At 57.1% G+C, this 19919-nt stretch overlaps 1 protein-coding gene across 5 annotated transcripts in view; it reads right to left on the bottom strand.

Annotated features, from left to right (window-relative positions):
• Window positions 1–18048, bottom strand: part of CCR6 (C-C motif chemokine receptor 6) — a 28424-nt gene extending 10376 nt beyond the window's left edge. For 2 of the 5 annotated variants that reach the window (XM_007097246.3, XM_042987531.1), the window contains exon 1: window positions 4902–5084. The gene's annotated coding sequence lies outside the window, so the exon portion shown is untranslated. Of the gene's footprint in view, window positions 1–4901; window positions 5085–9783; window positions 9928–15659; window positions 15846–17754 lie in introns of those variants that run through there. The other 3 variants (XM_042987527.1, XM_042987529.1, XM_042987528.1) reach the window with 3 other exon arrangements.
• Between the last annotated feature and the right edge of the window lie 1871 nt (window positions 18049–19919).

Raw genomic sequence — 19919 nt, 5'->3', positions numbered from 1 at the left:
GCGCCTTGAGATGGAGAGCAGACCCCAGATTACCCAGGTAGGCCTGGTGTAAAAGTGGGGACCTTCCCCAGCTGAGATGGGAGCGGGAGAGAGAGATTCAAAGCATGGGGGGGACTCAGTCCGTCGTCGCTTCGAACGCCAAGCAAGTGAGTGGGCTCCACGAGCCGGGCCCGGCCCCCACCGACAGCCAACGTGACAACGGGGACCTCACCCAGCCCTGCACCTGCAAAGAGCTGATCCTCCCTTAGGGGCTCCAAAAGGAGCACAGCCCCTGCCAACACGCCCGTTTCAGCCTGCACGACCCGCATCAGACCCCCGACCTCCAGAACTTGGAGGTTCGAAGAGTGTGCGGGTTAGGCCGCTGACGTCGTGAGGACAGCAACAGAAAACCAAAACAGGGCTCGGTGCGTGCGTCCTGTTGAATTCAATGTGTTCACCCTCTTAGGCCAAAGCAGAACTGCAGGGTCTGCAATGAGGTGGGTGATGGGTCTCCGCCTCCGCTCCGTCGGATTTAGAGCAATTTTGAGTAAGTTGGGGGAAAATGCCGGCGGGACTCAGCTAGAGCCAAACGGCCACGATGAAAACAAGGAACGACTGTATCAGAACGGAAGCCGCCTCGCCTAAAAACGATCAGGGGTCAGGTGGGAAGGAAGTCACCAGCTCTCCCGCAAGGCTGTCCTGTGAACGAGGGTCCGGCCTCAGCCGCCCAGCAACAAGCAGAGGTTCCACAAACACATCGCCACCCCCAACCTCAGGAAGAGTTTGCAAAACCGGCCCCGGGCTCCCCCAGGAGATGCTTATCTGTCAAGCACAGGGGGGTGAGTCTGTACTGAAAATGAGGAGGCGTGAGGAGGATGGGACCTACCAAGTCAGCGTTTCTCGCGCTAGAAGCCTCTGGAAAGGAGGCTGCAAGTGGCCCCTTCCAGCCGGGGCGCCAGGGACCGGGAGCCTTGACCAGCCGTCCTTGGAAGTACGTTAATGGCATTTGCCGCAGGACAGAATCCCGGGGGTCCCTACCTAAACGTGCTTTTAAGCAGACCGACCCTGTGCCCCTACATTTCTGACTGCAGAGAAACCCGAGTTTAGGGACCGGGAGCATGGTCCGCGGGAGGATGGGAACTAGGCGCCCGGGACCTTCCATCTGTGTGATGAGTGGGTATAAACTGGGGGTGTCTGAGAACAGTGTTTCCACACTCGCTCTCCACCCACACCTTATGCTAATTTGTCACCAAAGCCCGTTTTTAGTGAGCTTGTCTAGTGGTTTGGGGCTCCTCCGGGAGAGGGGTGTTTCTCTGTGCCTGGTGGTCGCCTGGGTCTTCTGATTTGTTAGAACAGCTTGATTCAGGTGAGATCTGTAGGTCCCGTGAGTGTCTGCTTTGACCACTCGGCGGTTGGAGTCCACACGCCCCGCACGTTACCGTCACCCTTATTCCCGTGCGGGAACTGCTCCTTCCCAGGGGGATTCCGGCACCAAGAGACGCAGTCACTGGAACAGACCAGACTTCAAAAGTGAGTCCCCAGGCGCCTGGGGGGCTCCGTCGGTTGAGCGTCCGGCTTCGGCCCAGGTCATGATCTCACGGTTCGTGGGTTCGAGCCCTGCATCAGGCTCTGTCCTGACAGCTCGGAACCCGGAGCCTGCTTCCGATTCTGTGTCTCCCCCTCTCTCTGACCCTCCCCCACTCACGCTCTGTCTCTCTCTCCTTCAAAAATAAACGTTAAAAAATTATAATAATAATAATAATAATAATAATAAAATAAAAGAGAGTCCCCAGAAAGGTTCTGGGTAGAAAGAGAAAAGGAAGGAAGGGAAGAAGGAAGAGATTGCTCTGTGGTTAAATAAGTTTGGGAAATGCCACTAACCGCACCCTCCTCTTGGATCCTTACATGGCAGTGCATTGTCAACGGCTCTCAGCCCTGCTTGAGCCATCACAATCTCCCAAACCTACTTCACCCACAGACCCTTTGGAGCCAGTGTTCTTTGGAAAACACTTGGGAAACAGCGGACCCAGAGGAGGTATGCATCAGCTCATTCAAAGAGAGGGCTAAGCTCCGGGCACACCTGCCTTTCGCCGATAGATCGGTCCCGCCAGGGCTGACGGCGCCTGATACGGCGAGCGTGCGAGGGACGCCAGCGAGGCAAGAGGGTCACCCAGCTTCAGGCACCGCGCGGCGTCCTCAGTCTCTAACCTGGGGCGTATCCCTTCACTCAGAAACCGCACGAAACAAAAACGATGCGGGCCTCACGCTGATGCCTGATTGACTCTTCTCGCAGCGGCCCCGACTCAGACATTAGCTTTCGTTGGAAGACGTGCCTGTGCGGGTCTCCCCTTCCTGTTTTAGAGTCACGTGACGACAGGTCAAATGTCGCGCGACTTGCCCAGTCACATTCTGAAACCGTACAGATACATCGCCCTTCTAAGCGAAAAGCAAATATGCTAAACTCCCAGGACAACACGTAGACGTGCGGTAACTGATCACAGTGTCTGCTTTTGGGTGTCGACACGTCAAAGGTCTGGTGACCACACGTGAAAAGAAAGTGTCACTTGAAGAAAAATGTGATGTTACCTAAGTGGAGTAACGCTTTTAAAGATAGCGTTTAAAATACTGACTTAGGGTTTTATCGCAATAAACCAGCGTGGCTTTTGTTGGAGACCACAGGCAAGAGAGTCTCGGAAAGTAACCGCTAATTGGTTGACTCGTTCACAGACGAGGAGACCGTCTGATGGTCTGTGCCCTAAAAGTCAGACCCCGCCCAGGAAGCCGAGGAAAGCGGCCCATCCACTGGCTACAGTTTAGGAGAGCGCAGGGGCGGGCCGGCCGGCCGCCCCCAACAGGAGCCTGCTGGCTTCGGCGGACCCCTCCCGCGGCACCTCTGCCCTGGAGCCCTGAGGGCTCCGGGGGGTGTTCGGTCACCTGACCGGGGGCAGGTGGCCACCACTGCGAGTGTCCTAGCTGGGACCGGCTAACTGACACAGCCTCGGGCCGGCCGGCCGCCCGTTGGGGCCGGGAGTGGGCGGTGGCCGACACAGGGCAGCGAAAGGGAAGTAGGATCCCCTAGAGAAGGGAGGAGGCGCTGAAAAAGCAGAAGGGGGCGGCCGACAGGCCGGCTTCCACTGCCCATTTGGCCAAGGGCAGACTCTGCCCAAGAACACTGAGTAAGGGGAAAACGTTCCTAGGATTCATCAAAATATTATCAGCAAGGAAAGCTTCACGTCTGAATGAAAACAAATTCTATAGTCGTTTTCACGGTCTGTCATAAGTTGAATTAAAGCAGAGGGTTTTAAATCTGTGTTTGCTTTCGTAAATAGCGATGGCCCGCAGGGTACAGAACAAGAACCAACTACGAGCGGATAGGTGTGTGCCTGTGTGTGTGCACCTGTGTGCCTAAGTGTATGAGTACGCGTGGGCTCTGTGCGTATATTTGCACGTGTGGACGTGTTACGCGTGTGCCTGCATATGTATGTCGTGTGCGTGCGTTTGTACAGGCGTGTCTTATGTGGGCACGTGTGTGGGCGCGTGTGTATTTTTGTGCACGTGTGTTTGTGTGCACGCGTGTTGTGTGTGCCTGCGTGTGTATGTTGTGTGCATGCGGGCGTGTGTACGTATATGCGTGCATGCCTGTGTGCACGTGTGTGAGAGCACCGTGGGGTGTACTATACGTTAAGTTATAAGTGCACACTGGACGCTGGGGTCACTATCATCTCATTTAACTCCACAGAAACCCTTTAAGGCAGACGCTATACCCATTCTACAGATGGAAGGCAGGAGGGCTGTTCACCCTTACCGTCCCGTTCACTCTGTCTCCAGAGGGTTTTCCTCAAGCCCCATAAATCCCCAGAAGATCTTAAATAACCTACTTATTGTACAGCCTCTTAACTGATACCAGAATCTCTCACGCTGCAGTTGTCGGTATTCATAAATGTGTGTTTTCTCAATCACTTGAACCGCGGGCTCACGGTGTTTTATCCTTTTTTAGATAAAGAGCAGCAGAGCTGAAACTCTAGGCCAGCTTCCTTCTGCTTTCGAATAAGTGGTTAAGAGAGAAGCCAGAAGGTTTTTTCCAATGATTTGTATATAGGTTGGTGATTTTTTTTTTTTTTCTTTTGGTTTCCTTTGCTTCTTTGGAAGCTCGCTTTTACATTTTCTTTTTCGGTTGCAGAAATTAAACTTTTCATCCCTTCAAGGATAGTTTTAATCGGGACCTCGCGTGTACGTCCTCACAGCGCCGATCTCCACAGTATCTAGTTTTGCTGCTACACAGGCTTTGGAGGGAGCCTGGGACAGGCTTGAGATCTTGAAGATCATTATGTATTCTTCTGTGGTCACGAGACACTGACTTCACAATCGTGATGGCATTTGCAGCCCTTATCAGAGCTTCTTCTGTTTTTCCCTGACTCTCATAAAAGGTTCCACCCCATCGATTTCTCTTAAATAACACCTGACAAGCTCCTTCCCCCTCAATCTCCAGCCGCGCAAGACGCCCCCTCGCCGTGTTTCTTTGCACAAATCGCTCTCTGCATTGCTGCCAAAACGTCTCTTAGCTCTGTTGCTAGTTCTTCAAACTCTTTGTGTGCTTAGCTACATGAACGGCTGCATTTCACGCGAGACTGCTGCCCCGTGGGGGTTTAACCCCATAAAGTAGCAAAGCCCGAGTCGTCCGGGCGGTGGAGATGAGATCACCGCCCGCACGCTGAGAGGAAAGGCAAGATCCCCGACAGCCCGGCCCTGTTCCTCAACCCAGAAGGACAGCGTCTTGGCGAAAGCAAGACTGAGCTTTATCCAGTGGCGCAGTCACCACGCCAGCCTTCTGGAAATCCCCGGAGGGCCACCGCTCCATCAGGAGGGGGCGTCAAGGATGTGAAGATGCTTTTCAAAGAAGGGAGGGGCTCGGCCGTGCTCACCTGAGAAGCGCTGGGATCCGACGGGAATCGTCCCGCCCGAGGCCCCCGGGATGCTTCCCGTCAGCACCGGGACGCTGTTGACCCGATGCAGTTTCTACTGGTCGTGCAGAAAAAAAGCAGGGAGAGACCAAAAGTGGCCGAGAGCGAGTTGCTGAACTGCGACCACTTCCTACTGAAGAGTGACGCCTATGTGCCCAAATGCAGAAGGTTAACCGTGTACGTCCCGTAGGTGATCGAGCGATCACATGACCCCGGGAGCAGGCTCACGCCGGCCGCGGAGCCGAGCTGGGTGCTCCTCAGGGTGCCTTTGAGCTGCTTTTCCACGTGTGGCCGCTTGCGGCTTGCCCTCGCGCCTTCCCCCTCCTGTGCCCGTTTACTTCCCGTGAACCAGGGCGCTTTGCAAACCGCCCGGGGGGCCGTAGAAATGTTTGGGAAAGGGCGCCCGAGACTGTGTTCCGTGAGGCGGCCCCTGGAGCCCCTGTGCCCACCTTCCCCCCAAACCTGTGCCCCCACAGGTAGACCACTGGCCCCCTCCACACCCCGGTCCCATCCCCAGTCAGGTAGCGGCCTCGGCGTGTCCCCAGAAGCATCGGCGGCCGTCCCCGTGGAGCAGTTGGAACAGTGCCTTAGCAGATGGGGCTCTCGGCGAGTTTGGGTCCAACACGCAAGTCCTTAAGCCCTGGGCCTGGGCCCTTTGTGAGACGGCAGGCGACAGGTGGGAGCGCCCTGCGGTTCGACGTAGTAACCGAGGACTCGCCCGGGGATTCATGTTTAGGTGTGAGGGGCTTAAAAACAGCAAAAACAGAAAGAAATAGAGAAAGAATTCTGGGACCATAATCCAGATCTTCGTAGGGTGTGTTGCTGCAAGTCGAGGCCCAGGAAGTGCCAAAGGTCTTAGAGCGACGGGACCCAGAGACCAGCGCGACCCGAGGCCAGACGGGCCGGCGCTGTCGGTCCTCCCCTCGCTGAGCTCGCCGGGCGCCCCGACCGCTGGGTGCTCACCCTGCACGGAGTCCACGCCCGTCAGTCAGGCTTCAGGCCTCCTGTGCACCCCTGCACTCTGTCCCCTCGGCGCTCCTCCCGGGACCCGGCTGGCCACGGCGGTCGCTCGTCCTGGCAGGACCGGCCCTTCCCTGTGTCCAGCTTCCCCCCCCCAAACCGCCTGCTTCTTCTCCTCCTTCCCCTCACCCTGCGGAACAAGAACGTTTTCTGGTTCATTCCGAGCCACTCACAGACCTTATGTCGCAGGGACCCGTTGGCCCTGCCTTACAATAGTCCTTTCGAATAAGGATCTCTCCTCCCTGAGTCCCGAGGTGGTGTCTGTGGCAGAGCTTAAGATTCCCACTGAGGCAGGTGCCCTGTCCCCTGCTGTTCGAGAGGCCCGCCTCCAAGTGACTTCCCTCTGTCCCTGTGACAGGCCGGGGCTGGGTGGAGAGAAAAGGGACCGCCTCCCCGCTCCTCCTCCTGCCGTGGCCTCCTCATCCCTCCGCCCTTCGCGCTCCTGCCCCTTGCCGGAGGTGGAAGCTGCTGGAAGGGCCGCCTGCTGGGGGCCCCAGGCCACCTGGGGAACCGGGTCCCCGTGTGTCCTGTGCTCTGTCTCTGCTAACCTCCCCTGCAATGGCCGTGTGTGACAGGCAGATGGGAAGGTCAGACCTTCCACCGCGATTACAGCCTGGAGCTGGTCCGCACCTAAAAGGAGGGGCGTTGGGGGCTCAGTCGGGAAGGCGTCCGGCTCTTGATCTCAGGTCAGGTCACCATCTCGCGGTTCGTGGGTTCGAGCCCCGCATGGGGCTCTGTGCGGACAGCTCGGAGCCTGGAGCCTGCTGTGGATTCTGTGTCTCCCTCTCTCTCTGACCCTCCCCTGCACACGCTGTCTCTGTCTCTCAAAAATAAATAAATGTAGGGGCGCCTGGGTGGCTCAGTTGGTTGAGCGTCTGACTTCGGCTCAGGTCACGATATCACAGTCTGTGAGTTCGAGCCCTGAGTCGGGCTCTGTGCAGACAGCTCGGAGCCTGGAGCCTGCTGTGGATTCTGTGTCTCCCTCTCTCTCTGACCCTCCCCTGCACACGCTGTCTCTGTCTCTCAAAAATAAATAAATGTAGGGGCGCCTGGGTGGCTCAGTTCGTTGAGCCTCTGACTTCGGCTCAGGTCACGATATCATAGTCTGTGAGTTCGAGCCCTGAGTCGGGCTCTGTGCGGACAGCTCGGAGCCTGGAGCCTGCTTCTGATTCTGTGTCTCCCTCTCTCTCTGCCCCTCCCCTGCTTCTGGTTCTCTCTCAAAATAAGTAAAAAAGAAGAAAGAAAGAAAGAAAGAAAGAAAGAAAGAAAGAAAGAAAGAAAGAAAGGGAAATCTGATTGTGCTAAGACCCCAAGTCCAGCAAAGTAGCAAGTGGAGAAAAGCTGAACAGTGCGGTCACACAGGGAAGCAGCCACAGAGCAGGGGCTCAGTCACAGCGCCCTACCTGGGGGGCAGGGACACCTGTGGCCGACTCGCGGGCCACCCTTCAGAAGTGGAACTCGAGGAGGCAGAGGTGGCACAAAGCCTCCCCAGGCTCGACCCCCTCCCCTCGCGCTCCTCTCCCGCCCCCAGGGAGACACGGATGGGCAGAGCCAGCCGCGGGCCTGGCACCCTTCCATTCCACGGCCCCACGGCTGAGGCCGCTACCCTGGGGCCACTGGCCCGCACGTGCCTGCTGTGTCCTGTGCCTCCAGAGTCCTTCTGTAGTTTAAAGCAGATCCATAGCATAGGTCATCCTTAGGAGGCTCGGCCCACTCTGCCTTGATCTCTCCAGAGACTTCCTGGGTCGAAAATCCTGTGAGGTCTCAGCCTTACGTGATCTCCCCCAAATTTAAATCGGGCCGCGCACCTGCACCGACACGGCGAGCTCCGTGAAAGCAAGAAATGCGGCATGCAGGGATGCATTTTCTATATACGACGCTCCAGTCCGAGGAGTTTGACGGTGAACGTGAGAAGTCCGTTCGGGACAAATTCCGGGTGTGGTTTGGTGAATGAACATCGCAGCCGTAGGAATCGCTTTAGACTCCGAGGTGAGGCTGTTTGCTCCACGCTAACTGCCGGCCGGCAGCCCTGGGGCCTGGGAGGGCCTCTCCGGACCCTCGACTACAGCACCAAAGTGAGGCCCCGGCCAGGCAGCCACGGCCGAGAACCCACACTGGCTCCCTTAAGGAAGAAGAAGTTAAAAGGGACACCAGGGACTCGGCAAATGTCGATAATCATGAAGAAACCGCTTCTTAAATCATAAAACGTATAGAATGGTCAAAATGTCAACGATTTCAAGCCACAGTCGTGTAAAGAATGTTTCTCAGTCCAGTCGCCTTCCTCACAGTTTGTACTGTTTCCTTAGAGGATGACAGAGGGTCTGACGGGCTTTCAGCTTGGAGGTTAGTGTCAGAAGGTGTTTGACACTCAGGTGACCGACGTCTGCTGGTGGGCACGTGGCCGGAAAAGTCGATGCCCCTTCAACCGCTGGGAAGGCCCGTGGCCCTCGCTGACTCAACTCCTGCTGAGCAGTCCCCGCGGCCCAGGATGCGGGTCACAACGCAGTCGTCTGCAGCGTTTGTGGGGAGCACATCCGGGTCTTGTTTGGGGCGGCGGGGTGCTGACATGGTGAGACCCCGCTGACCTGGGCACCTGTGGGTCGGTGCTGTGTTTCCTCCCTGGGATGGCCCTGGAAGAGGCCACTTTCACTTCCTTTCCTCCCCAAATGGGAGTGCCGCTCGTGCGTCCGAAGGTACACTCTAATTTCCGTCTTCTTGAACCTGCATCGCACTTGGCCAGCGGCCTGACCGCTAGCATCCAGCGCGGGTAGCGATCGGGGATTTCGGAGGCCGAGTCACAGAAAGGCAGCCCCCCCACGGCCGGGGTGCAGGCCTCCTCTGGGACCCCGGCCGAGACCGTGCGAAGAGGGGCCGGAAGCAGCCTGGCGGGGAGCTCGGCTGGGGTCCCCGACACCAGCCAGCCCCCTGGAGCCTTCGCAGGACTCAGGTACCTGCCGCCCTCTGACTTCACGTGCACCAGAGCCGCTCAGCTGAGCCAAGTCAGCCCCCGGAGCCACAAGAGTTAATAACAAGTCACTGTTGTGAGCCACGGCTGGCCGTGGTTTGCCAGCAGATAGGTAACCGGAATGCTCTCTACCGTTCATCGTGCATTCTACACCTCTTGTGAAATCATCAAGAGGCATTAAAAATGATGAAATCTTGCCATTTGCAGCAACATGGATGGAACTGGAGGGTGTTAGGCTGAGTGAAATAAGTGAGGCAGAGAAAGACAGATACCATATGTTTTCACTCCTATGTGGATCGCGAGAAATTTAACAGAAGACCAGAGGGGAGGGGAAGGGGGGGAGAAAAGTTACAGAGAGGGAGGGAGGCAAACCATAAGAGACTCTTAAAAACGGAGAATAAACTGAGGGGGGGTGGGGGGTGGGGGGGAGGGGAAAGTGGGTGAGGGGCACTGAGGAGGGCACCTGTTGGGATGAGCGCTGGGTGTGGTACGGAAGCCAATTTGACAATAAATTATATGGGAAGGAAGGGAGGGAGGGAGGAAGGAAGGAAGGAAGGAAGGAAGGAAGGAAGGAAGCAACAAAACACATCCTCCCCAAGAGAGGCAGCAGTTGGCACAGGTGCTGGAAGTGGGGGCAGGATGAGGGAAGGAATGAGGAATGGAAAATGGCGGTGTTCCGGGAAAGGCAGGAGCAGGTACGTCGGTGATAGGGTATCGAATCCAGCAGTGGCTTAGATCCGTGCCACACCGTTTGGGTCTATCCCTTTTCTTCCGTATACAAATAAGAAAATGCTATTCATCGAGTTACATCAGCAAATCCCCCAGTTAGGATAAAAGTGCATTTCGTAGGGGACTCACCGGCTCTGCTGACATCTCAAATTTTAGGATTTGCAAGGACGTCAAGCTGTACACCCTTCAGGTCCGCTGCCTGCTATGCCTTTGCACCTGCCGAGTTTCGACACGGTTACTCTACGCCCTAAACTCTCTGGCCTGAAAACTGTACTCGTAAAAGGCACTCCACACCGACCTAATTTGCCTGCTATAAGCTCACATTCCAGATGACCTACCACGTGCGTGGTGCCATGAACACAGATGGCTGGCGCGGTCTAGTTCCTGCTTTTAAGAACCTCACACGGCGCTGTGCCGTGCGGCAGGGCTGAATGTGACTCATCACCGAGGAGACGCGTCGAGAAGCGGGGAGTGGAGAGGAGGAGGGGGTGCGTGCTCTGGCCGCTGCAATGGTCCCAGGGGCCTTGGGGAAGAAGGACGGTGCTCGGTCAGGAAGCGCGAGGGGGACCCAGCCAGGTAGGAAGGGGCAGGGGGGCAAGCAGCGCCCGCGAGGGAAGCACAAACAGGGGCCAGAACAGGAGACCGGCAGCGGGCGAGTTTGGTGAGTCGTGCAGTGACAGGTCACGGAACCCACTGCAGAGGAAGAGACAGCGGAATCGTGATGCAGAGAGGGGGGAGCCGGCGGACTAGGGACAAGCTGTCCAAGGACTGGCACCTGGCACTGTGGGTACATACCTTGGCGCTTCCCTTATTCTGTTTCGTTAATCCTCACACAACACCGTGCTGGCGTTGTCCAACTGAAACTCGGAGAAATAAAGCAACTTCCTCAAATTCATACGCTTCAGACCTTGAGGAGGCTCAACGTCATGTCATCTGATCCCAAAGTTCAGGCATGTCTGGGAGATGTTTTGAAAAGTTAGTAAGAAACAAGAGAAATGATGCCAAAGTTTTCATCTCAACGGGGTAGAGAGAGATGAGCCCAGGGAAGTTATTTCGAAGTTTGTAACGTGTTCCTATGAGGAGAAATCACAGACACTGATCTGAGGGGGAAGGAAACGAGTTGAATGTAGGGTACACGGGTTGTGAGGAAACGGAGGCTTGTGTCACTGGAGATTCTTGACAAGACTTAGATCCATCTCAGCCGCAAACTGGTTGTTTGTCAAGTTAATCTGGGGGTCTGTCTCCTCCTTGATAAGAGAAAGGTTAGAGATTTATAAAGGATTCATGTGAAGATTCATAAAGTGCTTGTCACGCACAGTGTTTGGCCCACAAAAATTGATGATGATGATGGTGGCAATGATGACGGTGGAGATGACGGTGGTCACGATGGGGATGATGGTGATGGTGATGATGGAGATGACGGTGGTCATGTTGGGAATGATGGGGATGGGGATGATGGTGATGATGATGATGGAGATGCTGGTGGTCACAATGGGAATGATGGGGCTGGGGATGATGGTGATGATGATGGAGATGACAGTGGTCATGATGGGAATGATGGGGCCGGGGATGATGGTGATGATGATGGTGGGGATGCTGGTGATGGCGATGGTGGTGTTGGGTCCTAAATGAGCAGCTATAGCAGAGGTGCAGAAAGAGCTCTGTGTGGAGAGGGTGTGGTTGAGCTCAGAGGTGTGGACGGAAGCTCTCCGAGCCTGCGCTTATGCTTAGGAGCAGAAGGACAAACTGAAGTGAGGGAAACAGGAAAGAAGTGGCCGGAAGAACACGCCACACAAGAGTTGCCACGGCGTTACTGAGGCAGACAGGGCAGGACAGGGCCCGAAGGCAGGTGCAGAGTGAGGACTCAAACGCGACCTTCGTGTGCGGTCGCTAGGGTTCACGGTGCTCCCTGAGGACAGACTCTCAGCGGGAACGTCCGGGTGAGGGCTGGTTGCGAGGGTTTAAAGGAGACGACACCGAGGAAACCGAGGCCGCAGCTGTAGGAAATCTGTTGCCGAGAGATCAGCAGTGAGACTCGAGGCCACGGAATGGGGCGACGGAGAGCGGCAACCACGAGTGCAGTTTCTAAGACTCAGCGCCTCTGACCCCACACCGGACCCCCGGGACCCTCACCCGGGCACGGACACCGCCCCCTCTGGCTCTCTGACTCGGGTTGTTTCTGCTTAGCCCCCGGGCACAGCCCACGAGTGCAGAGGAGACCCCGGCCCCTGAGAGACCAGGACGGGACCCCCGAGCCCACAGCGACAGGGGTCAGCCTTTCACGCCAGCATTGGCCTCCTCGTTCCCCTCGTGGGGCTGCCGGGATCAGGGCGGACCAGGCGGGTTCGCCAGTGACGGGAGGGCCTCACGGGATGCGGCAACCTCAGGGCTGAGACCAGGACGGTCCTGGGCCGGTCACTCTGCGTGTGACGGAAGTCACGGCCCCGGGGACTGGGGTGAAGGAGCCCATCCACCCTGCCACAGTTAGGACAGCCGGCTGCCTCGTTGCAGAGCATGACTGGGCCTGAAACCAGGACGGACGAGGGGAGGAGGAAGGCTGGTCGGCCCGGGGCCGGGGGGCCACGGGGAAGGTGGCTGCCTCCCCCCCCCCCCCCCGGGACGAGCGCCCGCTGGCCTCCTTCTCCGTTGTATCAGGAAAACTTGGGCCAAAAGATATGGAGACGGTTCAGCTGGGAGACAGGAGGAACTGGTGGGGGGGAGGGGGAGGACTGGCTTCCCGGTCCTGGAGCCGTTCTCTCCCCTCCCCAGATGTGCTGTGCAGCCGAGTCAGGAGACTGGACACGGCGGGTCTGTGGCCTCACGTACCCGGGAACGGAGGTTAGTCTGGCCTGAAGCTAAGGAGCTAGGCGGTAGTGGGAGCAAGGAAAGGCTGGGAGGGCAGCGTGTGGAAGAGGCAGTCCGGGGCCCCGCGAAAGGGTCTGGGAAAGCTGGGGAGTCCAGGAGAATGAGGGACGCGAGCAAGGCAGTGTAGGAAAGTGCTCCTGTGGGAGCGAGACAGGTGCGGGCTCCCCCCGTCTTCCAGAGACACAGCACGAAGGCGAGGGTTGGCCTCACGCCGATAGCCACCTCTACAAAATTTTGCTCGAGGTCCCACGTTTAAAGCTCTAACTCTGGGGCGCCTGGGTGCCTCGGTCGGTGGAGTCTCTGACTCTCGCTTTCGGCTCAGGTCATGATCCCAGGGTCGTGGGATCCAGCCCCACGTCGGGCTCTGTGCTGAGCGTGGAACCTGCTTAGGATTCTCTTTCTCTTTCTCTCTCCCTCTCCTCTCTCCCCCCCTCCCTCTCTCAAAAATAAATAAATAAATTCTAACTCTGACCACAACATTCTAGACACCGTAAGTGTGAAAAATTATGAGTTGTTGTAAGTCAAAGTGAGAAAGGATGAGAAAACTCTGATCAGAATGGAGCGTGGGATGGGAAACATTAAAGCGACAGTGGTGAGGGCTTAGGGGGTTAATGTAAGAAGTGTCCCTTTCTTTCCATGTCTCTCAGACACACGGTCGACAACGAGATACGCCGTTCACACAATGAAACAATTTCTAAGAACTGGGAGATGGGGACTGCAACGACCATGACAGGTACCACCGCTGGAAAATTTGCACCTTCTAGATGTTTCCCGACCATCTGCGCTGTCTGGGTGTTCCTATAAGCGTCATTTTTTGTCAGTTTCCAGAACCGTGAGCAGGCTAGTTTGCTTCAAGGCAGATCCAGGAAATGTCGGATTGCTGGGCACCAGCCCCGGCTCGGTCCGGGCAGCCAAGGAACATGCCCTCCTCTACCGGACGACATGATCACGATGAAGAAAACAGCTCTAAGTAGCCCTAAAACGAACTTCCAACGGGACGGGTCTGTCTCAGACTCACTGAAAACTAGCACAAAATGCCTCCAGGCGGGCATGACTAGTTTCGCCACAAGATAGAGCGAGGACGACGGGAGGGTCTGCTCGGCACCTTTCCGCCAGATCGGGAGCCCAGAGGACTCCGGGCCGGGCTCGGACCCCCTGGCCCACGCGAGGCTGGAGACGAGAGACCCCCGTGCCCCTGTGCCAACCACGGTTTCAGAAGCGCTTGCGGGAGGAACTCCCCGGGTCAGTCCAGCTGACCCCACAGACCCCGAGAAAGCTCAAACTGACCAAGAGAGCAACGGACACTGACTTGTCCCATCGTATTTTCATTTAATTGTACGCACAAGACAGGGGACGGTGTTGTGCTCAAACATCTGTTTATCTGCCAGAAAGAAATCTGGAAGCCACACGTCACATGACTTTGATGTCAGATAAAGCCACAAGAAAGGCTCAAGCCTCCTTCCTTGAGCCTGTAAAGACATCGTCGCCTCGGTTCCCCACGGGGCTCGCTGTGCATGACGGGGGAGAGGTGCCGAGCAAAGGGCCGGAGGCCTCCGCCGATTCATTGCGCTCCCCGGTGACCCAGATTCGGGACCAGATGCATTTTCATTCTGATGGCAAAGGCCAGGCTGATTTATAAAGGTGCTACAGACATGAGAAAGGGGACGTGGGCATAGACGGTCACAGGCTGCTCCCACCCCCCCCCCACACACCTCAGAGACACCGCAGCTTATACCCCTGCACCCCCACACCCCACACGCCCACACGCACATGCCTCACACCTCAAATACACCACATACACCCCCACACACACCCACACCCACACACACACCCCAAACCACTCCGGGAGTCACAGCAGGCAGCTGCTTCCATGGTCTGGACCAGAAAAGGGGGGTTGCTCATCCCTGCAGCAAATTTACAGGGAGAACAAGGCCAGCAGCCCCGGCGGCCTCCTAACCCTGGCCCGACAGTACACTGACCAGTCCCTACACTGGCCCGTCCCTACGGCTGAGGCTCCATGCGGAGCCCCCACCCCTGCAGGCCGGGTGGGGCCTGCGATCCCGCAGTCCTAGCACCACGCTTGAGCAGGAAGGGTCCACACGGCCTCCGCTGAGGGCTCCGAGTTTGCATTCAGGAAGCTCATGGTGCCCTGGCCCCCAGGACTTCAGCCGCGGTACCGCGAGGAGGAGGGTGTGCCCGGGGCCGGGAGGAGCCCGGAGTGCTCCCCACCTGGAAGGACGCCGATGGCGGGAGGAGGGCGCCGAGCGGGGAGGCGCAGAGCCCCGCTTCTGGGACCCCCGCACCCCCGCGTGGGCGGGGACCCTCCGCCAGCGAGGCCGCCGGCCCTGCCTCGGTTTCCCCCCTTTGCAGCCTCTGCCTCTCTCCTCGCTTCTCTTCCTCCGACCTCTCGCCCTTCCTCCCCGGCCGCCCGTCTTTCGCACCTGTCTTCTTTCTCTGCTCGGTGCTGTTTTCGACACACCCGCTCCCTCGTTCTTCCTCCAAAACGAAACAAGGTTTGAAAGGTAAGGAGGAGTGTCTGTGTTTCCGAACCAGGCCTCTCTGCCACGGAACCCTTCTCGGATTTTAAGACCGGCGTGTGGCCATTATGTCCTCTGAGCTCCGACCGAGGACCTGAGCACCGAGCCTCCCGCCCTCCGCCCCTCGGCGGTGCCCGGCGGTTGCACGTGACTCCAACGAAGGGCGATCGTTGGCAGCTTTGCGCTGAAAGCCGAGACCTGGCCGTCGGACGCGAACGCGCCGCTCGAACGGGCCGCCGGCCAGCCCCGCCCGGTGTCCCCGCGGCCCCCAGCTTCTGCCGCATCGCGCCCACTGCCGGGCCCCGGCTGTTCGCCTCCCGGGGCCCCGCCCGTCGGCCCGACGCGACCCCCCCGGTGACGTGCGTGGCGCCGTCCAGTCTGTCCTTCGGGATCCGTCCCCTCCCCTCCCCCCCCCCCCCCCCCCCCCCCCCCCCCCCCCCCGGCCCTTGACGGCTGCCGGGCCTGCGGCTCTCAGGGTCTGACTCAGGCACTTGACCTTTCCACTTCGGGAAGCCAAACAGCCTCACTTATCAGAACTGCGCCTAAAATGAGAGTCGGCCATCTGAGTGTGCACCTGAGGGTCTCCCCTGGGAAAAAACTCACAAGGTTGAGGTCCGGGCTCAGCGGGACTTATTTTGGTTGCGCAGTCTCTCTCTCTCCGGCTTCGTTTCCTCTTTCTGAGTCGCCTCAGGGACTTGATATAATTAGATGAGAGACCTCCAGGTAAGGGACGGCTCAGAAGGTCTGAGACATTTAATACGAGCAAACACAAGGCAAGAGCCAGGCACATGTCCCCAGCATCGTTGTGTAAATGCAGCAACGGTATTTTTTTAATGGCATCAATAGCGTAACCCACAACACGGCGAAACCATTTGTCACCCATTTGTCACTTTCGCCTGGAAGAGATGTTATCACAAGAATGTCTTCCCATGAATTACACCATGGGGAAGCCTCTTGGGCCGCACCCAGGAGGACGTGCCCATACGAACGCGTGTTCACGGGTGGCCCCGCGCCCCCAGCCGAGCTCACTCCAGGCTCCCCCACCCCTCCTCCTGCCGTCACCCCTGCTGGCCAGCACCCCTCTCTCTCCTCCTGCCTCCCCCACCCCTCCTCCTGCCGTCACCCCTGCTGGCCAGCACCCCTCTCTCTCCTCCTGCCTCCCCCACCCCTCCTCCTGCCGTCACCCCTGCTGGCCAGCACCCCTCTCTCTCCTCCAGGCTCCCCCACCCCTCCTCCTGCCATCACTCCTGCTGGTCAGCACCCCTCTCTCTCCTCCTGCCTCCCCCACCCCTCCTCCTGCCATCACCCCTGCTGGTCAGCACCCCTCTCTCTCCTCCTGCCTCCCCCACCCCTCCTCCTGCCATCACCCCTGCTGGTCAGCACCCCTCTCTCTCCTCCTGCCTCCCCCACCCCTCCTCCTGCCGTCACCCCTGCTGGCCAGCACCCCTCTCTCTCCTCCTGCCTCCCCCACCCCTCCTCCTGCCGTCACCCCTGCTGGCCAGCACCCCTCTCTCTCCTCCTGCCTCCCCCACCCCTCCTCCTGCCGTCACCCCTGCTGGCCAGCACCCCTCTCTCTCCTCCTGCCTCCCCCACCCCTCCTCCTGCCGTCACCCCTGCTGGCCAGCACCCCTCTCTCTCCTCCTGCCTCCCCCACCCCTCCTCCTGCCGTCACCCCTGCTGGCCAGCACCCCTCTCTCTCCTCCTGCCTCCCCCACCCCTCCTCCTGCCGTCACCCCTGCTGGCCAGCACCCCTCTCTCTCCTCCTGCCTCCCCCACCCCTCCTCCTGCCGTCACCCCTGCTGGCCAGCACCCCTCTCTCTCCTCCTGCCTCCCCCACCCCTCCTCCTGCCGTCACCCCTGCTGGCCAGCACCCCTCTCTCTCCTCCTGCCTCCCCCACCCCTCCTCCTGCCGTCACCCCTGCTGGCCAGCACCCCTCTCTCTCCTCCTGCCTCCCCCACCCCTCCTCCTGCCGTCACCCCTGCTGGCCAGCACCCCTCTCTCTCCTCCTGCCTCCCCCACCCCTCCTCCTGCCGTCACCCCTGCTGGCCAGCACCCCTCTCTCTCCTCCTGCCTCCCCCACCCCTCCTCCTGCCGTCACCCCTGCTGGCCAGCACCCCTCTCTCTCCTCCAGGCTCCCCCACCCCTTTCTCCGGTCGTCCATGTCACTCCCTCCCTCACACAGCCTCTCCCCTGCTCTGCACTCCATCCATGTGGACACACAGCAGCACCCCGTGTTGTAACACAGCCCACGGCGTGCGCGGCAAGTCAGGGAGACTGTGTGGGGCTTGGGTTCGTAGAGTGTGCCTGTCTCCCTTACAGTGATGGCTCATGCCCATGACTGCTCCTAGTTTCCTAGGCTCCTGGCCAATGCTACGGGCCTCTCAGCGGGCAAGCCCCCGGGCATCAGGTCACAGGCAGCTGAAGGTCGTGTCTGACGTCTCTGTGAGACAGAAAGAGCGCCGACGCTGGCATCGGACAAATCTGGACCCAAATCCCTCCACTGCCCCAGACTGACGGGGTGACTTTGTCCGAGTCCCGAATCACACCCGCCTCCAAGGACCATCATCGGAACTTGAGGATATCAACTTTGCAACGTTTTTTTGTTGTTTTTTTTTTTTTACCTTCAAGTCATTGAACAGTTATTAAGACAACACAGGTACGACATTTTCTAAATTCCAAAACAAACCAGAAACTTACCAGTGGGAGAGGGAGCCCTTTGTTCCACAAGGAAGCGGCCACTGCCTTTTCCCCTTCAATCTCAGATTTCTTAAATCTTCAGGGTTCTCTTCACCGACGTAAACACCCTGGCCTTCTTGCCATGTAAGACCGCGTGGATGCTGTCCCGCCCAAGGACCCCTGCGCCCTGGGTGTCCTCACGCTCACTGCCGGGCGACCTTCCCGAGCGACGGCTCTCTCATTCTTGGCCCACACGCTGGGCGGTGTGGTGAACTGCCTCACCACAAATTTTCTTCTTCCAGAACATACTTCAGATCACACAAAGGTAACAAATAACGTGGAGGAAGGAAGACAAGTTTATGCAAGTAGGTCACTTGATAATCTCAATTTTAGATACACATTCTTTTTGTTTCAGAATTATTAGTCTGGGGAATATCTTTTCATTCTTCTTGGAAATTCCAAATTAATGAGAATAATTATAAAGTTCTCTGAAAAGCTCCACACAATACCTAATGAACTTTATAACCAACTACCCACGTTCCTGTTCTGAAAAGAACAAAAAGCCTGAAAGAAAATGTGAGTGATGCTTTTGTAGGTAAAAATACAACGAATAGAGAATCAGTGTGTCGCAAACATCACCGGCCAGTGATCACCTCAGAAAGAAGGCATCACCCAGTTGCAAAGGAGAAATTCCCCCCTGTTGTTTTCCTAGCTGTTTTCTGCAGCATGTGGCCATTATATCACAACTTGACCTATTTAAGGAGAGCAGAAACCCGAGTTTTCATATCCCCAGAGCAACTATCAAAATTCAGTTTGGGGACAGCCCTGTAATTCAAGGGGCAATCTGAGTTACCGTCTCTATCTATCTAAAATGGGCATTATTCAAGCTACAGAGGCCCCAGGAAAGGTCCCAGCTCGACCATCGATATAAAACACAAGACTCTGTTGGGCAAAAGTGATAAGACACACCTCTGGTTCGTCTGCTTCCTTTCTTTTTCAGAGGATAATCCGTAGTATTGTTAATGTCAATTAACTCTTGTATAGACACAAATTAGAAGGTATTTTTCATGTTTATCATTTCGTTTCATCCTGACAATTTCCGTAAAGTGTTTGACGAATAGAAATGTTTTACAGATGGGGGGCCTGGGTAGCTCAGTCGGTTAAGCGTCTGACTCTTGGTTTGGGCTCAGGTCATGATCTCGTGGTTTCATGAGTTCGAGCCCCGCGTCCAGCTCTATGCCGTCGACGTAAAGTCCGTTTGGGATCCCTACCCCCGCCCTCTGCCCCTCCCTCACTTGCACTGTCTCTCTCAAAGTAAATAAATAAAAGCAAAAGACAGAAAAAGAGACGTTCTACAGATGGAAAGAAATTAGCACGTAGATGTTCATTTATGTTAACATTTCAGGTTAATGTTAAGTGATTTGCCCGAGTCTGTAAATCAGGAATAGTGGACTCAAAAAGCAAGCCCCAGGTCTTCTAAGTCTCCTTACACCGTATTTGCTGAAGGAAACACTTACTGAGCACCTGCTATGCGTCTGGCACTTTTCTAGGCAAAAGGGTTACAGCAGTGAATAAAACAGACAAAATCCTTGAGCCCGTGGGATTCACATTCTAGTCATGGGAGCTGGACAATAAACAAACTAAATAAAAAGATATACAGTATGGTGGATGGTGGTAAGCTCCAAGGAGAAAAATCAAGCACGGGGGGGTCAGACAGGGACTGTCGAGGCCATTTCAAGTAGAATAACCAGGGAAAGTTTCACTGAGAAGGCACGACTTAAGGGGAGCCCTGAGGGAGGAAGGGGGGTGAGTCATACGTTCGCCTGGGGAAGGAACATTCCAGGATGAAGGAACAACAAAGACCGCGTCCCTGCAGCACACATGTCCCCGACATGCTCGAAGCCAGTGTGGGTGGGGTGGGCCAGGGGAGGCCGACCGGAGTTGAAGTCAAAGAGGTGACAGGAGCCAGGTCGTGGGGCCGTGCCGTCCACGGTGATGACTTCGCCTCTGCCTTCCCGTCGGGGTGAGGTGGGAAGCTAGTGGACGGTATCTCTGTTGTGACTTATGCTGTAAGGACGTTACTCTGGTGTCCATGTTAAGAGTAGATTAGGGAGAACCCAGGTGCAATTACGGTGACCATCCCAGCAAGATACGATGAGTCTGTGTTGGAGAAAACATCAGCTGGA

Source organism: Panthera tigris, chromosome B2 (genome assembly GCF_018350195.1).
Source record: "Panthera tigris isolate Pti1 chromosome B2, P.tigris_Pti1_mat1.1, whole genome shotgun sequence".
Lineage (NCBI taxonomy): Eukaryota > Metazoa > Chordata > Mammalia > Carnivora > Felidae > Panthera > Panthera tigris.
This window is presented reverse-complemented; position numbering and strand designations above follow the sequence as displayed.